Source organism: Phasianus colchicus, chromosome 2 (assembly GCF_987193195.1).
Source record: "Phasianus colchicus chromosome 2, bPhaCol1.hap1.1, whole genome shotgun sequence".
Classification (NCBI taxonomy): domain Eukaryota; kingdom Metazoa; phylum Chordata; class Aves; order Galliformes; family Phasianidae; genus Phasianus; species Phasianus colchicus.
Window position 1 is genome coordinate 50523455 of NC_143437.1, and position 16800 is coordinate 50540254.

Consider the following 16800-nt stretch of genomic DNA (forward strand, 5'->3'; position numbering starts at 1 on the left):
TTGCTGCTTCTGCTACATTGTGCGATGGGGCAAGAGCTTGCATATTCACCTGCCGTGATAAATTACATCAATTTCAATCCCTGAAGACGGAGCTACTGGTGCAGACAGCCACTAAACACTACCAGTTGCTTTATGACACTACAGACATTAGACAAAAGAAGGCATGCTGCACAACTGAAACATAACTCTCTACCCTGGGACAGGCTGGACACAAATGTGAAAATGGGATATTTCTTTCCTTCATTGTAAATGCATCCTCATCCTGATGCCTCCTTCACAAAGAATCTGCACTGCATTAGCTCACATTAGAATAAGTCTTAAAGACAGCCACTGCCATCTCTGACCCCGGCAACTTTTCTGTCTCCAGCAATGGCCAGTACCAGCTGCTCTCAAAGAGAATGAAAAAGCCTACAGCCAGCAGCTATTCAATAACAGGCCCTGAGGGGAAGTTTCTTCCCAAGCCTCATTAAATGTTGGCCTCATTCTCAAATTCCTTCAAAACTTCTCAGATTCTTTTCTGGCCTCCTCATCTGGTGTCTACATTGTGGACTGGGCTTTACAGCAAGGGTTTTCCTTGGCTGGCCCCACATCTTCCAGTGCCTGCTCTCATGGATGGGTCTGGCAGAGAGCAGAAGCTGTGCTCTTGGCTTGCTCTGAGTGACTGCTGGGAACAGAGTCACCACGGCACAGATCCTTGCTCTGCTGCTTAAACACAAGAAAAAGATGATTTCCTTATCTATTTCCCCTTGGCTACTGCCACCATCTCTCTCTTTTTCTTTGAGATAAGATTTTTTTTTTTTTTTATTGGAGAGCATCATTTTCAAAGCCCTCTTTGAAACCCACCTAAAGCAATTTGTTGTGTAGCAGATAGAGTGAGTGCATTTCATCAAGTATCAGTTTACTTTACCTTTCAAAGCAGAGTGCACCTGGACATTCAGGAGACAGAGATGGCACACACATGTAGCATGGACCATAAACTGTTAGCGAATTAAGGCCCTAAGGGTTGTTTAAATATTGCAGTAATCATCTTGTCAGGCCAAGTCCTACATTCTGCTAAGATTAATCTGACATTCATCAGGAATGGCACAATAGAAGGTTATTTAATTTGGATCACACTGGATTGGAACACTGGCAGGAGGACAGAAATGATCCAAGTTGGAAACATTCTGCAGAGACTGAGCCAGTCAAGAACAGCAAGAAAAGAGCAAAGGAGCGTGTGTTTATTGGACACAGATACATGAATTACAATATATATATGTGCATAAACTTACAGGTGTACAGGGAGGTGGAAATTTCAGTAGCATTCAGAATTGGTCTGACCTTCTTTCTGTATTAGAGTTTTTGGGATTCAGCTTCAAAGTTGGATGGAATGGGAATACTGGAGAGTGCTTTCAAAACACCTAATATCTTCTCCCCATTTTTTTGCCTCCCACTCTCTCATTATAGCAAAGAAAAACAACCCCAAACCTTTATGTATCACCTGGAGTGAAGATTGGCTATTAGGTGGAATACTCTCAGCACAGAAGTGCTCTCTTGATAGCACTTTTTTAATCACTGAACATTTAAGTAGTGCAAGAAATGTATTTCCCCTTTTGGCAACTTCACACACAAATCCTCTCTACTGCTTTCTCAGCCATTACAGAGTTTTTCTATATTGCTGTAGTCTTTTCATACATTCAAAACAATGACAAATCTGATAACATTAATGCTCTTCAACCCCAGGAAAACAAAAAAATAAAAACATATTTCCCTGGATCACTGCTGGTTTTTACCTAATCAGTTACTTAGCCTATTTAACTTGCCAAACGGAACATCCGAATAAAATGAGGGTTTATCTTACTGGTTATTCAGCCACTGCACACTGGTGTGGGTAAGCATGTGACTGAAACATTCATCACTGCTCAGGAGATGTCTGCACCCTGCTCTTCCTTTTTGCTTTACCATAACCAGAGAATGCAATACCCTCTCTGCCCCCCACGAAGAAGCTGGAGCTCTTGAAGAAGGCAAGTGCTAAATAAAGTGTAAAATATTAATTGTGCAGCATTGGGCGCATTTACAAAGGGTTTCATATTCCCTAACAGTTATCTGCTGTATTTGTAAGCTAGCAAACAGCGAAGATAATTCAGAGCTTTGAATACCAGCGCTGAGTATAATCAATGTGAATCAGATGCACATTACCAAACAGAAGACATTTTATCTATGTATTATGTCAGATGATGAATCAGATTTCTGTAAACTGAAATACTGGAATACAAAACCACTTGCAAATTCAACTCCAGCCGCACCAGTATGTTATTATGTTACATATCAGACAGAGATACAATGGAGCAAGCTATCGTGCTGAAAGACCTATGCAGCTTTCAGGACATCTATGGAGCCACTTTTATATGGCACATTATTGCCAGTTCATCTATACCCAGCTGAGTAAATCGGTTGGCAGAGAGGGGCAGATTACCACTAATGGCTCTATTATGGAAAGAAGCTGCAACCATTAGCTATTTTACATATGGACAAAAGAGAATTTAATTGATGGCCCATCGCCCAGCAGACAGAGAGAAATGATGATTTTCACCTTAATGCCAGACATTAAAAATTCACAGAGCTGTGAAAGAAAGAGACTTCATCCAGTCTGACTCTGCTTGTGGGGCATTTTCAGCATAACTTGAGCAGAGAAAAGCAGTACAAGTGGAGGTCTTCTGCTTTGAGAAAGCTGGAATCCTCTGGGGAAAAAAAAAATCAGAAGTTGCAGTTTTATGATGTTAAAAAGCCAAGACCATGACCCCCTTGTTTTCCTTAGCTACAATTTTATTTTTTCCAGATAGTATCCAAGCATTCAGCAAAACATGTTTTGTGAGTGTTTCTATCCGCAAATGAGGGGAAAAATGAGTGGGTTTTTGTTTGTTTGTTTGTTTGTTTGTTTGAGACACAGTAGATCACAATAACAATACCGTCTATTATCACCATTTAAGTATAAATGTGTATATGCATATATGCATATCTAAGTATGCACACTTAAATATAAATAACATATACTTCTTTAAGTATTAATCATGCATTCATGTATTTATATGTAAAGATTATTTCACTTAACATAGATGAGAGGCTTGTGTGTATATTTATTTGTTTTCAGTCATTCAGTTACATATGTGCAGAATCCATTGCACTGCTCTGTTATGTCCACTACTTGCATTATGATCACAAGGCCATGATCTTTCTTCAGCCGAGAACACAGAAACTGTTTCTCCTCTCTCTTTCTTAAGGACCTCCCTAGACTTTGCTGTCTCCAAAATATCTGCAGCTTTCATTTTATGAACTATGAAATGCTGAAGCACAAAGTTGCAGAGAGCTTCAAACAGGGAATCACAAAAGACACTTGTCCTGGGGATGTCCTGGAGTTTGGCACTGGTGCATCTCCCATACTTCCCACCTCCTATTGCTCCAAAGGAGAAGTTTCCCATAGAGAAAGAGACTACCTTATCTGCAATAATTTCTAAAACCTTCAAAGATTGTCTCCCCATCCTGAAAGTGCTGCAGGTTATTTAATAAAAAATGTGATTATGATGTTAATATGGTAGTAACTAAGGACCATAGTGGCATAGCAAACTAGATAGTTTGCTTGGCAGAATATCCAAATGGTAAACAGAGCTGCTGTGGTGGAGAAAGGGACAAATATACAAGTCATGAGTACAGCAGGAGGAACTTTTCACATCCCCAATTGACATAACAGGGTAACATTAATCTGTCATGTCTGTAGTTTATATTTTATATGAGCAGAGAGGGAACGGTAAGAATATATGAGGCTTGTCTCTTTTATGCTCAAATGGCTAGAGTCAGGCTGAAAATCTCCAACCAGGTTGGTCTGCATGCAAAAACCAACTTGTCAGGCCAAAGCAAAGAGCAGATGGCTTCTGGAATTGGAGATGCAAGAAAAGAAATAAGATCTGAAGTGATGATGGAATTCACGACTTACTGAGGTAAAAAATGGACAAAAATAAGGAGGGGAAAGTGTGTGTGTACAATACTGGATATAATATTGGATGGACTTTTTGACTCATGTAGAGCATGCATATAATTAGGTATTGAAATATCCTTGGAAGAGAAGATATGAGGTAAGAAGAGGGATAGCAAGCAATTCAGAGCAATTTCAGAAAGCTTAGCTCATGGACGTTGCAGAAAAGGGAGGGGAAGTGCAGAGAAGGGGAAAAAAAAGCTTACAGCAAACTCTTCCAATTGGTTCCCTGTTTTTTTTCCAGTGTTTTGGCACAGCAGGTGGTTCTGGTCTGCATTGTTTTCAATCACAACACTCACTCCAAAAGCAGGTAACCATGACTATCAGACCACTTTGTACCCACCAAATTCCTAGCTCCTCCAAGGACATGGAAGAGCCTCTAGCACTGCTTAGGCAATGGTGGTGACCCTGAATCTGCAGTAAATATGGCACTTGGAGCAATGTCATTTGAGGGGGATTACAAACTTTGTTCCTAATATGTTTGCAAACTAATCCTCTGCAGAGAGTCTATAGGATGTTAGTGCCAGTTAGTGCCAGAGGCAGAAATTAAAGTTTTCTTACTTCCTTATAGTCCATCTGGTTCTTTGCCAATAAAAAAAAAAAAAAAAAAAAAGGATTTAGATCCAGATTTTAGGTTGAAAAATTGAGTTTATTCCTTTCAGGTGGACAGATACTGCTCACCTTGTTAGCCACAGTAGAGAATGAGATCATGGGCGACGTTAACAATTTATTTTGTCTGAACTAATTTCTCCATACAAATTCATGTGCACTTTCACACACATAACAGGTGGGAAGATATTTGCATGGCAGGATCAAACATCTAGCAGCCATCTCAATTTTCTGGTAAAGAGAGTCACATCTACATTGAGTGCAGCAAGAATGAGATACAAATGGAAGTGCGGAATTTCTTCCTTTCTAAGGAACCAAGGAAAAGGAAAAGTGAATCTGTGTATTCATTTTAAAAACACTGAGGTCTCTAGCGATTTATTTTTTTTCCAGCATCAGAAACAGGAAGGCTGGAGAGAACAGCCAGCAGTAACAAGGAGCAGTAAATATGTGGCCTTCTCCTTCTACTCTTCCTTTCTTTTCATAAATGAGAAATCTGATCAAAGGCTCTTGCAGAAATGCTAATGAAGCCTCATTTTGTTATTTCAATTGAATCCAACACCCAGGGGAGGGATAGATGGGCAAGAAGAGTAAATCTGTACTTGCAAGATAATGTAGGAAGTGGAGCTTGCTGTGAGAGCAGCACCAGGAAAGCATTCGCTGAAGTCAATATACCATGACTTTTTTCAGACACTGAAATTTTAAGTTTCAAAATTTCTCTTTTGCACATTTTATCAAGACGTTATTTCTTTAGGAGCTAAATATGAACCATATACTTATGAGTTATTTGTGCAGGGCTCTGTGAAAGATCAGTCAAGGAATGCCTACAATAAGTGAACATTTCTTCCCTGTGCAAGATACTGACCACCCCTAAAATAATTGTAAGGATCAGGAAACTGAAATAGTATTCAAGTCACCCTTGTCAGAGGGAGAATATTCTCATGAAACTTAGTAACTATTATGCTATATTCCTACTGTCAGCAAGACAGGTGTACATTCACTTGTGTGATTTAACATTTTTATCCTTTGCCTTGGATATTGCAGTAAAGAAGCTTGGAAATCACCCATGTTCTTCATAGAAACGCTGATGGACAAGGATTTCCATTATGGTTCCCAAGGCAGTGGTACTCTGAATAAGCAGAAATTACTCCTAATTTTTTATATGTTTGAGAATATGCTCATAAAAAGGGCTCCTGAGCTGGATGAGACGGTACAGATATACAACAGGAGGTGTTAACATCAGGATTTCTGCATTCACAGGAAAATAAGAAACGTTCTAGGGTATGTGAAGTTACAGTGATTAAAGTACTCTGTTTTCTTGTTTATTTGTTTTTGGTGGTGGTTTTTTTTTTCCTAATAAAGGTAGAATTAAAGAAATTGAATTAACTGTTTCTGTCTTAATATCAAGATAACGCACATTGAACTGAAAAATATCAGTGCATTCCTATATGCAGTTTACAGATGACTTATGCAACCACTGTTTGATATGAAACTGTAGCCTTTCTCCTTCTCCCACATTTTAGCTTGAATTTTACTAATATCAGTTGATTGAATCTATCTGAGTAAAATAATTCAGTTGTTTACTCCCTCCTACAGAAAATGCATTCACATGATATTTTGTCCAAAATCAATTTTTTTTTTACCCTGACTTTTAAGTATTCCAACAGCTGCAATGAAAAGTACTTAAAATTATATCAGCATGAAGATCGTTTAAGTCAATATTGGTTTTAGATTAAAATTTCATGTGTGCCCAGCACTGAATTATACAACATCACATAATGTTTCAAAGTGTACATTACAGGTTTCTCAAAAGTATATAGAGATATCCAGTGATTAAAGCCTTTTTTTCCAAGTCTCCCATAGGCTTAGTAAATCAGGAAAAAAGAAGCATTTTCAAAAAAAAATATTGTATGATTAATCAAAGAATGCAATATGACAAGAAGCAAAATACATCCTTTTTATTTTATTCTGTTTTATTTTATTTGGGTCACATGCAGATATACTAATACCAATTATATGAGCTTTTGTATGGGAAGCTTCATACTCTACAGTGTCAGTCAAACTCTAGTGATGAAGTCAGAATGAAATTTTCATACCAGTAGATCATTTCACATGTTTCAGATGTGTTTTCCTTTCCTTCAGAAAGCTGACATGTGCTGGACAGACCAAGGCCAACCAAGTGCCTCAGAATGGAACTGGAACAGTCAAGCTCAGTTTCACTTCAGAAATAATGCAGAAGACTAATTTCTGATTAACTTTTCATATCTCCTTCGCCAATTACACCAGTTGTATAGTTCTGTTCCATAGCTGCATATAACAGGGTTTGCTGGGGAAAAAATGAAATGAAATAAAATAAAATAAAATAAAATAAAATAAAATAAAATAAAATAAAATAAAATAAAGGCAACATTCAAGGAGTTCTGTTTAGGAAAACCTTAGTTCAGAAGGGAATAAGACTCCCTTTAACGATCTTCACTTCTAGACCTTCCTATGGATATGCCCTGAGAGGCAAGAATTGGAAGTAAATACAAGTTATCACCATTATTTTTAACTACTGTTCAGCTGAGCCACGTGCACCGGAATATGTGGCTTCTTAAGCCACAGTATCTCCCAATACTGCAGGTTCTTTTCAAGGCTCTAGGTAACGCCTGACAGAGCATATTTATCCCCTACATTCTGACAGCTGATAGTAACAGCTCTTCAATTGCTACTTGCAGACAGGGACCCCCCAGTTTGCCTGCATCTTAAAAAGTAAAAGTCTTTGTCTGCAACACTGCCTAATGTGTTAACTCTTCCCCTTAACTCTGGGGAAGTTAAAAAGCACAGAGCTTTGTCAGGCCTGTTGAATTAATTTGTTAAAAACAAACATCATTACAACATGAGAAAGACAAGAGAACATTGTTCAATTGTTCATCAGCACCCCTAACACAAGTCTGATGTTCTTGTTGGCTCCTAGGACCTGCAGTGAAATATTTCTCATTTAGGGGCCTCCAGAGCTGGGCTTTTCTGGTTACTCTTCAAAAAAAAAAAGAACGTTTTTACTGTCGTGGTTTGTTTCTAAATCCATGCAGCTCTCCAGTGATCAGAGTTTCACTGTGGTGTACTTTGACTTAGCTACTCCGTGTCTGAGTCAGTATCAAACAAGGCACGCTTAAGCATCTCTGACACTGCTCCCTTTTACACATAGAAGAGATATTGGAAGAATCTACTTCCCTACATGTATGTAGATCACTCTGAAAGTAATGCTTCCTATTTATTTCCATGGAGACACAAAGAGCACAATAATACTTTTTGACAGAGCAAATCCTCAGCTACAAAACACTATTTTTCAACAGAGTTACTACCATTAGCTCTGCATTTTTGCCAGCAATGAACAAGAGCCTGCATGCTGTGCTCATAAGCATCTGCATGGCTATCCAGAACTTGCCTTGTCTTCAGCATGCTGAAACACACTACTCACCTCCTCACTGTGCTTACATCCACTGTTTAGTATCCATAAGCGTTCAGCAAGCATCCATGAATGTCAGTGGGCGCCATTTCTTCTGCGTGAAGGAAATTAATTACACACCTCTACTTCATACACTTGCATTTTTTTCTCAGATTAGTTTTTTTTTTTTTTTTTTTTTTTTTCCCCCAAAGTATAAAAAAGATTAATCAAAGTATACTAGTGTTTTACGTAGATCATGCAGAACATTTTAAAACCAACTCCTTGAGATTTACTCACACCTAACTGGACCTAATATCAAGGTTCCTAATTTACTGCTAACATGTAGAGGTTTACCTGCTTGCCCATTTTTCACAGTGAAAAGCATCCAAAACAAAACAAGAAGTTAGAGACAAAGTGTCCTTTGTACTGTCCCCTAGTATCTAAAGAACGCCTGACTACTTAGGCAAATTGATTGCAATTCAAATGCTGATTAAAAAAAAATTACAAAACATGTGCTTACATGAATGAAGTCTCAGGGTTTGGAATATGAATTGGATGCATATTAACTACATATAAACAGTTGTGGTGTGTTTTCATCACACTACTCTGACAATACAGCTATCAAGAGTAATTCTCTTTACAGTTACAAGTGGTCCACAGGCAAAGGGAAGAGAAAAGAGAAATCAATCAGTTTGGCAAAAATTTCAATTCCATTAAATATAAACCAGCATTGCAAGATGAACATGGCACCACACTAATCAGTTTTAAAGTCTCTGACTACTGTTTAAAATACAAAGTAGAACAAGAAAATCTAGTATGCCTATCCACTAGATTCTTAAACTGAAAATAAAACATCTCCCCCCATATTTAGTTATAAAAGTTGAGTCTTCCTTTTATTCCATGCTTTTATTTTCCTGAGAAATTAACAGCAGCTGTGCATACAGGGCCAGAGAATTTGCCTTAGTGATTTTGTGGATCATCTTTTCCTTACAGATGAAAATATACTAACACTTCCATGCAAGTAGTGTCTTTTTAAACTGTCATAGATGCTTGATTAATCCTTGTTCAGTGAAAAAACCTTCATGCTCTCCTCCTCATTTCTGTGGATGCTGACTTTCTGCTTCAGCTCCTCTTTTATTAACCCTGATCTTACCATGCAAATTATGCAAGTTTTTGCACTTCTGGAACTTTCAAATTACATTCTATATTTGCGTTCCGTGAGAAAGCTTTCATGCATGATTGAGCCTGTTTACATTTTCCCTATCTGACTTGAATGGTTCCAATTTTATAGGTGTCTCTGACTCAGCTGAATGAGATAGCTTGTATCTGCACAATTAAGGTTTTCAAGGTAGCCAGAAGTACAAAGAGAACAAAAAGGAAAACAAAGCTCCAAAGAATAGATTTCTACAAAAACAATTGAATTAAACTTCTTTCAAAGATGCCATGCAAATGAAAAAAAAAAAAAAGAAAAATTGAACCGTATTTGTATTCTTTACTACATAGAGGTTTCTGAATATTTGCTATTTTTTTTTATGATTATCATTCCACCCATTTGGGTTTTGGCCTTTATTTTTTATTTTGAAGATTTACAGTTGAAATTCACATTTCTTGTAATAGTTGTTTTTTTCTTCCTAAGGAGACTCAGAATAGGAGAACTGATTTTGTTATGGCAGCAAAAAATTGAAAATATAATGAAAACTGGTTCATGGAAGCATTCAAACCTGTCTAAATATACTGTACAAAATGTTAATTTTTTTTGAAGCTAAAGGAAAATAAAGTATGTTTTCCATGTATTATCAACATCTATAGAGAAATTTCACTAATGTACACAAAATATTTGAAAACCTGTTTAGACACAACTCCAGAAATGTTTATACAAAACATATTTTAATTATAAACGATGAGGCACTGAATGTTTCCCAGGTTAACCAACATCACATGAGGCAAGCCAAAACATTTTCTGTCCACACTGATGAAATGGCAAAAGAATTTTGTTTCTCCTTCTTAAATCAAACACACTGATTCAACAGTTTTACCTAAAAACCCTTGTGAGAAAACATTCCTTTGTTTAAGATTTAAAACCCACAGAGCTTTTAAGGGCAAATAAAGATTGTGCCAGATGCTGTACAAATCACAAGTGCACGGTGCAGCACTGATTCCTGCTCAGCTATACCTCAGTACAAATAAATAATATGTGGAGATGAAGCCTCCAACGAGTTCCTTAGCAAAACCAGGAAATGCCTGATGTTATATTCCTGATATTTCTAAGTACACTGCTTAACAAAATAAACTCAGACTCAAAAGTTGAAAGTTTTCTAGCCTTTCTTCCACATCATGAAGAAGGAGAAAGGGCAAAATTCCAATTTTCCATCTCACTCTTAGTCACCTTTAACTCCAGTTCATTTAATTAAGAATGACAGATGCTCTACATCTGGAGAAAATAAGATCTGATTTACTGGCCAAGTTATACTAGTGGAAAGTTCAGACTGTAGGTTTGAAGTTACAAAAAGCTTGAAGTAGATACTTTAGCCAGTTGAGCTGCTGAAAGAAATTAAATGAAGAGATACCTAAAGGAACAAATGAGAAGTAGCCTTGCTTTCACTCCAATAGTATATTTCCAGTTTTCACAGCAGTATGCAGCCAGCCAGTCTGATCATTCTGGCCCTGTGTTATACATTGAGCAAAACACAGTTCATTCATTAACTGACATTTTGCCATTGCTCATTTGATACAACTCACCATAATAATTAAAAACAACCCTCACATATTCCAAGAGAGTAAATGAAATAAAGAAGTAGAATACTGACAAAAAGTGGATTTGTTGCTTCTTAGATGTAATACTGGGAAATGCTGTAGTAAGTTGGATACATTTACATCTTATGCAGTTGTGTGGCCTTTGGACCACCCCTTTAGCTTTCTCTTCCTTGCACTTAGGAGGCAGCTCACCATTACCTACCCTCACATAGGCTTCCAATCCACCAACTCAACAGCAAGCACAGAAACTGTGGAAATGAGATGTACCTGTACTCCTCTCAACATTATGATCACAACATTCTTTATAAATTGAGATGAATATGATTAGTCCAGAAGAAACTGAAATATCTTTACACTTTCAGAACAGATCTTGCTGCAAAATTAAGACAAGCATAATTGGCATAAATTTGTTTGTCAATTGCATTAAAGCCATGGATTTTAACTGAGACATTCTTGTGGATCTGAGTTTTTACTCTTCTGATATTAAAAACTGTTCTTCATAAAGCATGAAAATTGTGGGGTAATATGTCTTATTTGACAGGCATAGAGATTTCATCAGGTCTATCATCTCTTCTATTTTGGACTTCAGATCATATATACATGTTTATGACACTGTATTTTGTAAGATTTGTAAAAATATGTTTAACCGATACCAGAAAGGACAGCATTGTCAGAGCCATCATCCTAACACAGATGTATGTAGCTGCAGTACTGATGCCAACCAGGTTTGGGATTGTATCAACAAACATCAGAATAAGACACATCTGTCACAGATTGTTTTCCATTACTTTACCACTATTCAGCCTCCAGTTCCCAGGTACCACACTGCCAGCTACATTTATGTGATTCTCCTACTTAGGAAAAGCTGTTCCTTTGGTTTAATTAATATGTCACCTGTTTTACATCCTCACAAAGTGTTCCATTAGTTAGAATTCATACTGTCTTATACTTGGATCAATTTCTGACTCTTGTTTCTATATTATATTCCTTTCCAACATTGTTGAGTTGGGTTTAGGCATCAGAACAGTGTTTGTTCTAGGTCATCTTATTGTACAATTTACTTTTTTCTATTGACAAAGCTCAAATCAGATAAATATTTAAGCAGCAATATTGTAGCCATGCTTTTTTTGTTCATTAAAATCATGAAGGAAGGAAGATTTTGCCTTTCTTCCCTTCAGCTTAGCTTTCAAAAAGCGCACATTTCAGCACCCTGAAAAACTTCAATTTCTTTATTCTCCTTAATGACACCCCACTAAAGTCTGTTATCTGCAAATGTGTTCATGTCACTGTTGGTTTGTATGGATGCACAGTAAAATATTTTTCTTCAGACAGTGGTGATTTACTGACCATATCCACTCTGCTTACAGGCCTCGGTAACACAGGACAGAACCCAGATATGGGTCATCAAACCAATCAGGTCTGTGCCCACGCAAAGGACTAACAGAATAGACCCCAACAGTCAGGCAGATTTTATTTAAAGAACAGATGAATTCAAAATGCTTTCTACTGAATTTTTCAGCAAACAAGAATCATTTGCCCTTTAAAACAGAGTGTATGATATAAATGGAACATCTCCATTCCCACAATATCTCCATTCCCACAATGAGGGTATTTCTTTTTTTTTAAATAAGATCATTTGTAAGAGAATCTTGTTCAGTCATTTATAAATAGTCACCTCTGTAAACTAAGAAATAACCTTGTTTAAAAAACTACCAACATTGTTGTTCTGTTGTCACCCGCTGGTAATTGAAAATGTGTTTCTGTCAGTTCCCCCTAAGACAGAATGCAATTCTTTCTAAGATCTTGATCTTAAATTGGCAAAAAAAAGTCAGTGATAAAGCAGTGATCTTAAATTGGCAAAAAAGTCAGTGATAAAGCAGCTAGAAGTTGCTACTTGTTCTTTGCACTGGTGATATTGCTACTGCCCTTTCTTATAATCTAAGACATTATTCTTACTGGCTCCTGGAAGGCAGCAATGCAGTCCTATTTTTTCATTGTTTTCTTCCCCTGAGTTGGTACTGAACACTGCTTTGTACAGAAATGAGAGGACTTGTATTACAAGAAATGAAAACTATAATAACCTGAAATCAGATGGGGCCAAATCTTGAAGTCTTAACTTTTAGTTTAGTCGTTACTCATATAAATTCAAAAAGGTTTTTACCTAAGTAGATTTTACAGGAATTAAGTAAATCCTTGCAATTAAGGCTTTATAGTTAGAGTAACCCCTGTCCCTCAGATTCTGCTCTACAGAGTTAATTTCATGTTTCTTCATCTGGTCTTGTAATTATGCACAATTAGAAAAGTATATTGGTCACATTGTTTGACTGATCTAGTGTTGTGAGGAAGTAAACAAGCTTGCAAAATTAGAACTGGAGATGGGTTATGCTGGTGCTGAAAAACACCACTTTTTATCTCCTGGACTTGAGATGTCTCATGCCTAATGAGTCAGAGGAAGTGTGGCGTTGTAGGTGTGGCCATAAGAAGCCTATAAGGTTATTTTGGACCACTATTGATCAGCTGAGTTAACAGGAAAGAGGGCAGTTTATTCCCAGAACAACCCCATAGATCCCAAACAGCTACATAGCAACTTCTAGAAATAACCATTTCTCTTTCCGATGTAAATATGGGCACTTTCTTCCAGGCACATTCCTCTTGAGCTACTATGTCTAACAGGAAACCACATAGTTCAGTTCAACAGAAGAGAAGGGAACCACACCAAATTGTTTCAGTTAGAGAAGCAGAGATTCGTCATTATATCAGTCCTGGATAATTTGTGTTATGTCGTACATTAGCCAGTTCTTGGCTAATATTTCCATTATTTCAGTCAGTTCTTTTTTTTTTTCTTTCCGACAGTTACCTCTTCCTTTGTATCATCCTACTCCTCTTCACTCCTCACACACACTATTTTTTTTTCAGGATCCTTCAATCTATACTAAAAGTTATTCTTGACTAAAGAAGGTTAGAGAACCACTCCCAAAACACTTCAACTCTTTTGGAAAGTTTAACACTCAAAAAATGTGTGATATCAGCTGATTTGGAAGTTTGGTTTGCTATCTATCTGCAAAGAGCATCACTCAGGCAATAAAAGTTTCTCCATATCTCTACCAGTATTTCTCGCTTATGTGAAAAGGCTGACTCTGGGTCATGGGGGTAATGCAATTCATTCACTATCGCCCATTTCACCCTGGTCAACTCTCTTCTGGGAGAGTAAAAGGGCTAACTACAATCCGAAGAAAGATTTTTGATGTGGACACAGGTCTTTTATGCTCTAGACTAGGACCAATGGTTCATATCCATTAGGCCAGCAAAAGAAAGCAATCAGATGGCAATGATTTTCAATCACTGCTGGTTCAGGGTTAGATTCAAACAAGTGACCTGGAGGTGAAATGTTCCACATCCTATTACTGATCCTCTAAATTATTCTTCCCCCACAGATGAGACTTGACACACATGAAAGAGTATCTTGTGAGAAATTGCAATAAAAAATGGAGACGGCAGTTCATAATAGATGTGGATTTTGTTAGCCCTTTATTCCTAGGCAATATTACTATGACACAATGATAGAATTATTGATTGCATATTGTGACTCATAATCAAGCAACCACACACAGCACGCAGTTTATGAACTAACTCAAATGCTTTACAATGCATTTTTCTGTATACAAAGAGGATACTAGAATGTCTATATTTTAGAACTATTTAGAAACAAAGAATGCCCAATGAAACTTGATTCCTCAGGGCAGAATTTATTCAAAAGTTTCTTTTCTGTCTTTATTCCCTTCCTCCAATAACTTACCAATAGCCAGAAGGATTTTTCAGAAAGTTCACCTCTGGGGTATGACTACATTTGAAGGAGAGAAGAAGTGTTTTGTCATATGAGGGATTTTGTGGGAGTAAAAGAAATGAAGAAAAAAAATGGAATTCCAAAATAAAATCTGTTAGATTAAAATTTGAAAATAAAATCTGATCAGATATTTTAGGGGACTGGATTTAGTAAAGAGATAGGAATAAACAGAAAAATACATTGTAAATTTAAACTGTTTCCCTTGCTCACTAGACTTATTTTCCTCATTGGAGAGAAATATAATAAATTGAGAGCTGAGAAAGAATAAACACTTCAGGAGACTTGCATCATTCTTCCTCTTCCATTCCTCTCTGCCTTTCTGACACCACAAGGCATGCAGGAGCTCCCTTGGCGGCTCATACCCACCAACCCAGCAGCCCCAGCTCACATCCATGGACACACAGCGAGGGTATCACCAGCATAGGGGAATGACAGACTGCTCTTGTTTCAAAGAAAAGTCCAACAGCTTTGTGTTTCTCCAAGGTTAAAATAGTTTGAATCTCCAGGGGACTGAGTGGAGTCCCTTTTTGCAGATTTACATGCTTTATGCTTGCCTAACAGCCAAACATGAACTTTTCTTAGTGCGGATTTTTTTTTCTTTTTTTTCTTTTTATTTCTTTTATCCCAGGGAGTGGGCAATCACAAGACCAAGAAGGGAAGATCTGGCAAAGGGCATTTTCTCTGTTCTTGAAGGCTATTTTACCATACTCCATGTAAGAAAAGCTGGCTAAGTCTAGCATTAAACAGACCCTTCCGTAGATAAACGTAAGATTTCTAGTGTGTAGAAAACCAGATGGGCTGTCAGAATTTAGATCCAGACTAACTTCAAAGTGTATTGGGACTCTAAGTCAGAGGGAGCAGACTCCTTTACAATATTATCCATCCCATAGACAGATATCCTACAGATTTTTTCACTAACACAGATCTGGGATGGGGTAAAACATCTCTCTGGAGAAAGAACACGTACAGATAACTTGGAATAGGGAATCAATTTTTAGATAGCTCCCATCAGAACAGATAAACCAACCAGTAGTATCTTTCATATAACTGGTATCCTACTAAAACTAGTTCTATAGAAATAAAATTAAAAAGCAGAGAAGAATTTTATCAGAAGGGTTTGTAAGCAGATGAGCATTTAGCAAAACAGAGACAAAAAATTTTCTTCCAGGCTGAAGATTACCCAAGGTAGAAGGTTTGCATTCAACAGCCAAGAGGAGAAATGCAGGCTTTTAAAAGTTATATTATGCAACTGAATAGTAGAAAATACGTCAGGAAGAAAAAAAAACAACCAACCAACTAAACAAACAAAAAAACAGAAATCCACCAACAAAAATAAAACCCTACCACTTTCGGTTGGATGTTAGGAAATACTTCTATGAAAGAGTGGTCAGGTATTGGAATGGGCTGCCCAAGGAGGTGGCGGAGTCACGGACCCTGTAGGTATTCAACAAACCTTTATACATTGTACTGAAGGACACGGTTTAGTGGGAAATACTGGTCATAGGTGGATGTTTGGACTGGATGATCTTAGAGACGTTTTCCAACCTGGGTGATTCTGTGAATCTTTGGTTCTATTTTAACTGTGTTATTTACAATATCTTTATCTAAGAACTGGTGTGGAGGTTTGTGAGTGAGGGGAAAATGTTAACAGAACATAGAGATGAAGCATTGCTGTGGACAGGAAACAGGAAATACTTTACCCTATATGTCTGGGTTCTCCAACACACTCAGTGAGGGAGTGGGGATTTTTTAAGCCCAACTTGCAAATATTCAACTTCTTGGACAGGTTCACAGGGAGGGTTGCCATCTCTCATCTCTAAGCTAAGCTAAAGACTAATGTAAACAGAACTGTATTTGTTGCTAATGCGCTGCCACTAGCAGTGCTTCTCCTACTAGTACAGGATATTTGGTGTTATTCAGCATCATGATTTATGAAGAACAATATGAGAATAATTAAAGGAAAAGAAAGGGAAAGAGTAGAAGAAAAACACTATTTAATATACCCACTTACTCAATGTCTAAAAGGCAGCTATATTGCACCATTACTTTTAACTGGCCTAGATATTCAGAGGAAAAGAGGGCTGAGGGGACTTTATCATTCCCTACAACTCCCCAAGAGGAGTTTGTAGCAAGGTGGGTGTTGGCCTCTTTTCCCACATA

At 37.4% G+C, this 16800-nt stretch overlaps 1 long non-coding RNA gene across 1 annotated transcript in view; it reads right to left on the bottom strand.

The window, feature by feature from the left end:
• Positions 1-2642: 2642 nt before the first annotated feature.
• Positions 2643-16800, bottom strand: part of LOC149919021 (uncharacterized) — an 82853-nt gene continuing 68695 nt past the window's right edge. The window contains exons 3-5 of the long non-coding RNA XR_016464319.1: positions 8076-8157; positions 6712-6941; positions 2643-2720 (exon numbers count right to left, since the gene is read on the bottom strand). This is a non-coding gene — a long non-coding RNA (uncharacterized LOC149919021). The remainder of the gene's footprint in view (positions 2721-6711; positions 6942-8075; positions 8158-16800) is intronic.